Source organism: Lolium rigidum, chromosome 5 (assembly GCF_022539505.1).
Source record: "Lolium rigidum isolate FL_2022 chromosome 5, APGP_CSIRO_Lrig_0.1, whole genome shotgun sequence".
In the NCBI taxonomy this organism is placed as follows: Eukaryota; Viridiplantae; Streptophyta; class Magnoliopsida; order Poales; family Poaceae; genus Lolium; species Lolium rigidum.
Genome location: NC_061512.1, coordinates 256,313,903 through 256,321,199, shown reverse-complemented (window position 1 = coordinate 256,321,199; position 7,297 = coordinate 256,313,903).

Genomic DNA, 7,297 nt, shown 5'->3' with positions numbered 1-7,297 from the left:
GAATGAGCCTGCCGAATAAGGCACCCGAGGATAACTGAAGGCCCACAACCCAAAGATTACGAAGTCCGGAATCCCAATAAACATCGATATGGAAGATAGAGATAGAATAGGAATAGAGAGTTTTGTAATAATACATGATGGGCTCAAATAGTTTCCCGAACTTTGTAACTTGTACGATACGAAAGCCTCGGCTCCACCTCCTATATAAGGGGGAGTCGAGGGAGAAACAAAGGATCAAATCATTGTCAACACAAACCCTAGTTTTTAGCAGTCGAGCACCTTTTCGGCTGAAACCTTCGAGATCTACTTGCCCTCTACTTTCCTCGAAACCTTAGTCTACAATTTGTAGGCATTGACAAGTTAACCCCTTGTCAATTGGCGCCGTCTATGGGAAACGTCATCCGCAATATAAGGGTTTAACTTGTCAATGTAATTCTTTGATATGCTTCTTTTCCTTTTTCATTTTGACTGAAATTAGCTCCACAAATTCATCTTGTAGATCCTGGTTACTGCCAATCCAATCTTATACCTCCTATTGGTCGTTTGAATTTGTCACTCTGTCCTAGTGGCAAGGTTAGTTTTTCATGATTAATTGTTTATTGTTGCTATCTATTTTTTCACTTCTAATCGCTTTATTTTTCTGATATCTAATTTTGTTCCTTTTCTTTTTTGCAGGAAGGTACCAATGCTCCAGGGATACCTTTAGTGAAGAACCGTGCAACAAACACATTGAATGGAAACAAGCAAGCTCCAATCGCTATTGTTGACACCACGCTGAAAGTCTTATCGGTATTATTTTCATATTTCTAATACCTACTTAATCCATTTTTGTTGCTTTTTCGGTTATTCAGTTTTAACATATATCTTTTGACTTTCTATTTTTATTTTTGCACTTGATAACCCTGAAGGCCAAGTAATCACCTGAAGTTTGTATTACTGGTACTATCAACTTCAAGGACCGGCAAAGTGAGCTTGCTAGGCCCGCCGCCACCGCGGCCCTTGCCGGCGGCAGTGGTGGCAGAGGAGGCCACCGAGATTTGGTAGAGGTAGCGCGAGGTGTTGCGTTGCCCCGACGGTGCCCTGGGGGACGTGCGCAAGGATTAGATCGCATCTCTACATAGCCTTAGTTTAGATCATCTGCTACAACAACTTTTATGTACTTGCCGATCCTGGGGGTACTAGGGCACTAGGCTGTAAGAAGCAGCTATTTCTTTGGAAAATGCATTGTTGAACTGGCGGGCATTTGCTCCCGGTAGAAGTCGGCCTCCTATTGGTCAGTGTACTTTGTGGACCAGCACAGAAACAAGCCTATTTTTAATACAAAACCGTGAATACGAACTAGGATACCATCTGCTGCCCCGCAATTAATGCTAGCACATGGAAATCGGAGAGAGAAATCGTTGGGAAGGATTCACCGCGGGGGCGGCGCGGCGCCGCTCTCGCCTGGCGGTTGTCCACCATGCCTCGGTGCTGCGGACTGAGCTCACGCGGATGCAGTTGCGGAGGAGTTCCCGGGCGACATCGCGATGGAAAGAGGAGGCGTTGGGCGCGGCCGCTGTGCACGCCATTGTGGCGTCCATGCAGTTGTAGCACGCTGGGGAGAACAGGCGCGGGCGGCGGCATGCGCGTGTGGGCGCGGGCGGCATGCGTGGCTAGGTGACGCCGAGGAGGACGAGCGGCGGCATACGCGTACGGGTGCGGGTGGCAGACGCGGGCGGCGGCATGCGCGTATGCCGGCACGATGTGCTCCTTGGTCTGCAGCATGGTCCCGTTGACGCTGGAGCAGATGAGGATGGCATCGTCCATCTGCGCGGCGCCGGTGAGCGCGGCGGCCACATGGGGCTTGGTCCGCTCGAACGTGCCTTTGGCCGCACGCACCACAAGGAGGCCTGGGCGCCTGCCGGGGGCCCCACCGCCGCGGTTGTGCAACGGAAGCGCGCGGGCGTGTAGAAGCTGAGTAAGGCGGAGAGGAGGACATGATGGTGTTGGGGCCGGCGTTGGGAACAAGGCATCGTCGTGCTGGCGTTGGGGACATGGCGGCGTCGAGGTCCGGGCGAGCATGGGGCGGCGTCGACGTGGCGTCGAGGACGGGCGACGCTGAGGTCGGCGGCGGCCAGGTCCCAGGCAGCGGCACGGGGAAAGGTAGGGAGGGGATAGATAGGTGGAGGGGAGAGGATGCGATGGGGATGGGGAAGGACCACATATGTATTTTACTGTGCAGTGGACCCCACATACAATTTCTGGACCAATCAGATGCTGACTTAAGCCAGGCTCACATGCCGCCAGGTTCTATTAGTTCACTCTCCTATTTCTTTTCTCTATTTTCCAGGAGCTATCATCTTAAGCATTGCCACTTATATGTTATATATCAGGCACTTCATCTTACTGTTGACAAGTCTTCCAAATTTCCAATCAACACTAATCTTCAGACTATAAAAATTTACATACACTAAAAAATCAGAAAACACCCTTAAATTAATTAACACCGATGGCAAATGCCAAAAATATATAGATAAAGGCGCGGTGTGATACATGTGCACAATAACACACGCAGGTGAGTGCTACTGTGATGATTGTGCCATCGAGGCGTTCGTGCTCGTGTACGTGTTCGGGCCAAAAAAAAAATGTCGTTGCGCGCGAGCCGGCTGTACTAGCCCTGTCCCAACTACCACGCACGGATGGAACCGCGAGCACGCACACCGGCAGAGAGACAGAGCCACCCACCATGACGACCTTTCCCCGTCGGCCGGCCGGGAACCGCGCGGAAGGTAGAAATGAGAGTCACGTCATCCGGGCAGTATGTTAATTTGCAGTCATGTCTCTCTAGTTTGAAGTTTGAACATCCGAGAAATACTACATTTCAAAGGTCCAAAAGATTCTAGAAATACATGTCGGCAGTGATGTACACTTCAGGTGTGCAAAATATTAATACAAAATTGTTTCGAGAAATCTAATAACTGCCTGGGCACTATCTAGTCTTACAAAGTGCTCACAACTGGCCAGCGTCGGATCGCGATCGTGCGGATTGAATGAAGCGGTGCTAGCGTGCAAAAGAAGACAAGCTAGCCATCGCTCCGTCTTTGACCAGGTATCGAGCAGCTCATCCCCATTCCCCTCTTCTCTCTCCCCTGCATCGCTCTCCTCCTCCATCCCCAGCGCAAAATTTGTCTCGTCGGCGGCGAGAGATCCAGCAGGGTAGTGCATCTAGCCACGGGGATGGTTGTCCTAGTTTATTGGAGAAGTGGCGGAGGAGCGCCGACGGCGCCGACGCGCGGATCGGAGCGTCGATGGCGGCGGCAGCGAGCAGTGGTGAGAGGGCTCGACGAGAGGAGCATCGGCGGCGCAGACTCGCGGATCTAAGCACCCGTGTTGAGAGTGGACGGCGGAGGAGGATCGGCGGCGGGGTGCTGCATCTGAGCCCTGCCAAACTTGAGTCTATTTTTGGTGAGTGCTGCAGCAACCATACCCTTTTCTGCCGTAGTTGTTTTCCGGCGTTTTACCACCGCGGCGACGAAGGTTTTCTTGTTGTGGTTCTGATTCATCATCAGAAGTTCAGAACACGGTGGTGATGTTTGGGACTCTACAGGGTTGTACATCCTTCTCTGTTGCTTCGTTTTTGCATCTGATAGGTGGGCATCTTACAGTACGCGCTGGTGGTTTTGTACATCCTTATACAATTCGCTCTCATCTCTAGATTAGACAGTATCAATTTGTTACATAGATGTGCTTACGGCTGGGAATAGTTTGGAATCCAGAATAAATCCAGCCCAGACTGTACAAGTATACTTCCACTAACCAAACCAAATCAAAATTTGATTGCTACAATCTAAACCGGTTCAAGCTGTTCACATTTTCGAACCAAACCCATCAAATCCATTGCCTTTTTTTTTTGGTTTTAAACCACAGATTTAAACCGTGGACAACCCATGTGTATGATCCCTCACGACAATTTCCACTAGCTAGCTATAGCCTGTAATTTTCAGGTTGCCAGAATGAGACCACGCACGTATCCAATCAATGGATCAGGGAAGAAAACAATGACGCGGACAGCCTTGAGATGGTCTGCAGCTGCGTGTAGCAGGTCTTCCATGGCCTGCATGCCAGCGGCGACACTGAGCACGTCTTGAAGGCGCGCCGCCGGCTGCTGGGAGAGGCAGAGAAGAATGATCCCAATATGGCGGCCTGGCAGCGTGAGGGAAGGGAAGGTGGCGTACTGCTGGCCGGCAGTCCCTAACCTTAGCTCGTAGACGCTGGTCGCGTGGTCGAAGCTGTCTGACTGTAATTTTTCGATAGGTTCAGTATGTTTTATCTGTTTGTATTGCCTCAGCGGGATGTATTATCATTGTTAAAATGTGCAAGAGGTTGTTCATATGGATGTTGTTTTATACTTGTATCGGATGTATTTTTCCTAGTTCACATGGTCAAATTACACATCAGAATTATCGAATATTCCTTTACCGCCAAAGGATGTACTTATCTTTGTCAGGATGTAGTTCACATTGCTCACATTATTATAGTCTCTCTGTTCCCAGTTTGTACATCTCTATATCTAATTGCATGTTGTGTAGATGTAAATATTTGTCATAGAGATGTACTTTCTGTATATAATCCGTAAGTGCAGATGTGCATTTTTACATCCATAATTTGCAAGTGTACATATTATTTACTAAGCGCAGATGTGTAGATGTACTTTTTGTACATAACTAGTTCGTGTCCATGTACCTTTTGAAGGTAATTAGATAATTAGTACGTGAAGATGTACATTTTTGCAGGATTTTATTATATCCAAGCACTGGATTTGAAGTCTTTTGCTATATGGATTTGAACAATTTTTGGACCTTTGTATTTTTATTAGATTGCAAATGTAATTTTAAAATCATGGATATATTTTTCAGTCTGTTAGAGATGCAATTTTTTGACCTTAGATGTATTTTATTATGTTGCTGATGTAATTTTAAAATCATGAATATATTTTTAAGTTAGAGATGCAGCTTTCTGACTTCGAATGTAATTTGATAGGTTACATATGTAACTTTCATAGCATGGTTTTATCACAGATTGTAACTCTCAAATTTACATTCGGATGTAACTTTTAGTACTTTTCTCAATTTATAGGATGTAATTTTTTACTGTTCTTACTTTCTCTCGATACATGGGAAACACGGTTTTTCTTCTGATTTTGTTCTTCTAATTCACCCGGAACTTTTTTTAGTGGTTTTGCGCTTGCGTTGTGTTTGTGAAGTCTAAATCTCATCGAGTCATTTTTTGGATGATTTTTGTATCTTTCATAAAAAACTGGATTACTTCTTACATGGAAGATGGAAGAGACGGTCATTCACATGTGCGTTTTTTTTTTAAGCCTGGACATTCTCACGTGGCGACGAAGTCCAGATCACTAGCGAAGGGACGGCGCGTGGCTGAGTGCGGAGCATGACTTTCCTTTTTCAGCGGGCACAGTCTAGAAACATAATTATTTACTATTTTTGGGTGGGGCACTGCGGAAGACAATCCCGTGCCCGCGCACTGTGTAGCATAGTCCAAATTGTTTCTATTTTAGGCTACATAAAAAGATAAAATGTGACAAGTTTTGAATATGAAGTGTTGAACATAACGTATTTCAGATTGAGATTTTACGCGCTTGAAGCAGCACCATTGCCGTTATTTGCACATATTATTTCAGTTTTTTTTCTAAATTTTAAATAAGTCTTTTGAATGTTCAAATAAAGAGCTACTTGTAGCCTAGGTGCCACACCGCAGCTATACGCATAGCTGACCTAACGGGCTCCTCAAGTGTTTCACCATGGATGAACAATAGTCTCTTCTCTCCCTCCCCCCTCGCATGCACGCCGCCACCCCCAGATTCGGCCACGCCGACGTATAGAGAAGTGGGGACCTATCCTCTTCATCGTTTGCTTTTTTGTATGTCCATTTTTCTATGGTTTTGTCTTCCTAGTGGCATCAACAAGGTGGAGACGGCGATTGCGTGCTGGAATAAGGTCTCTCCGACCTCTCCCTACCTTGTGGGCACTTGAGGATTTGCGTCGCCGGATCTGTTGATTCTCCTCGGATCTTGGCAATTGGTGTGTCTATCAAGGGGACTTCTTTTGGTTGTGGGGGATCTCCTCGTCAAGGAGCTTCATCGATGGTTTCTTCTTCTTCGTCGTCTCCGGGACGAATGTAGTCTTCTAGACCCGTTCGACAACTTCCTGCCCATAACCAACAACGTTAGTCCGGCTGAGGTAGGAGCAGCAGCGGCCACGCGCCGCGAAACGGTCTGCAGGTTGAAGACGAATGGCATCTCAAGAATTTCGTTGTAATTTTTGTTTTCTTGTGGTGCTTTGTAATGTCATATATTTCTTGTAATGGCATGGCCCTTTTATTTTTAAGTAAAGTGTTTCACCATGGATATGGCCACCAAATGTACCAAAACGCTGAAGCGGCCATCTCCCGAAACCCAACCTTGAGAAATAAAAAAAGAGAAGCTTGCTAGGAGTGTGTCATTTTGGGAGTTGTTTCAAACTTCAAAAAAAAAAAATCAGAGCTTTAATTTTTTAAACAAAAATGCCGAATATCGAGTGAGCTTGTCTCACAAAATGATGTATTCGTGTGTAAATTTTCAATACGAAATATGTTGTATTCTATCCTTGGTGAAATTTACAAAAAATCCAGATCTAGGAGCATAAACAGTGTCACTTTGGAGTCGTTTAATTTATTTTTTCGCTAAGCGTACAATACAAGGTATTTCAGATTAAAAATGTGCACACTTTGTAGTGTACATATTTACTAAAAAATATTTGAAACTTTAGAATTCTGTTTTCAACATCTTCACAGTGAATTTTGCACGCAGGAAAAATATAACTGTTTCGAAGTTAAACATAAAAATTCACCCGAACAGATAACTGAGATTTATCTACTGCTAGTAAAAGAGCACCGGTGTTGAAGATCCGGATGATCTCATCCGTCCATCCACGCTGCTGAAAACTACCATGACGACACCACCTCCTGCACACAGTAGCGCCGCCACCGCCGGCTATCTTCTCCAAGTCCGGCGGCCACGACCGCGCGGCCAAGCTCTTCTACGCGCCACCTTGAATCAATCCCGCCGATACGGGCCAGCCCCTCCACCAGCACGTCTTATTGACGTCCACACCGGTCGAATCGACGGCTTCTTCCTCGACCCTGTGCTCCGCGCGCGGCCCTTTGGCTTCGAACCCGACAGGCTGCAGAGCCTCCGCGGCCTCGCTCTCTACTATTTGTAGTGTGGTCGATGCTCGCAGATGAACGCGGCGGGGTAGTC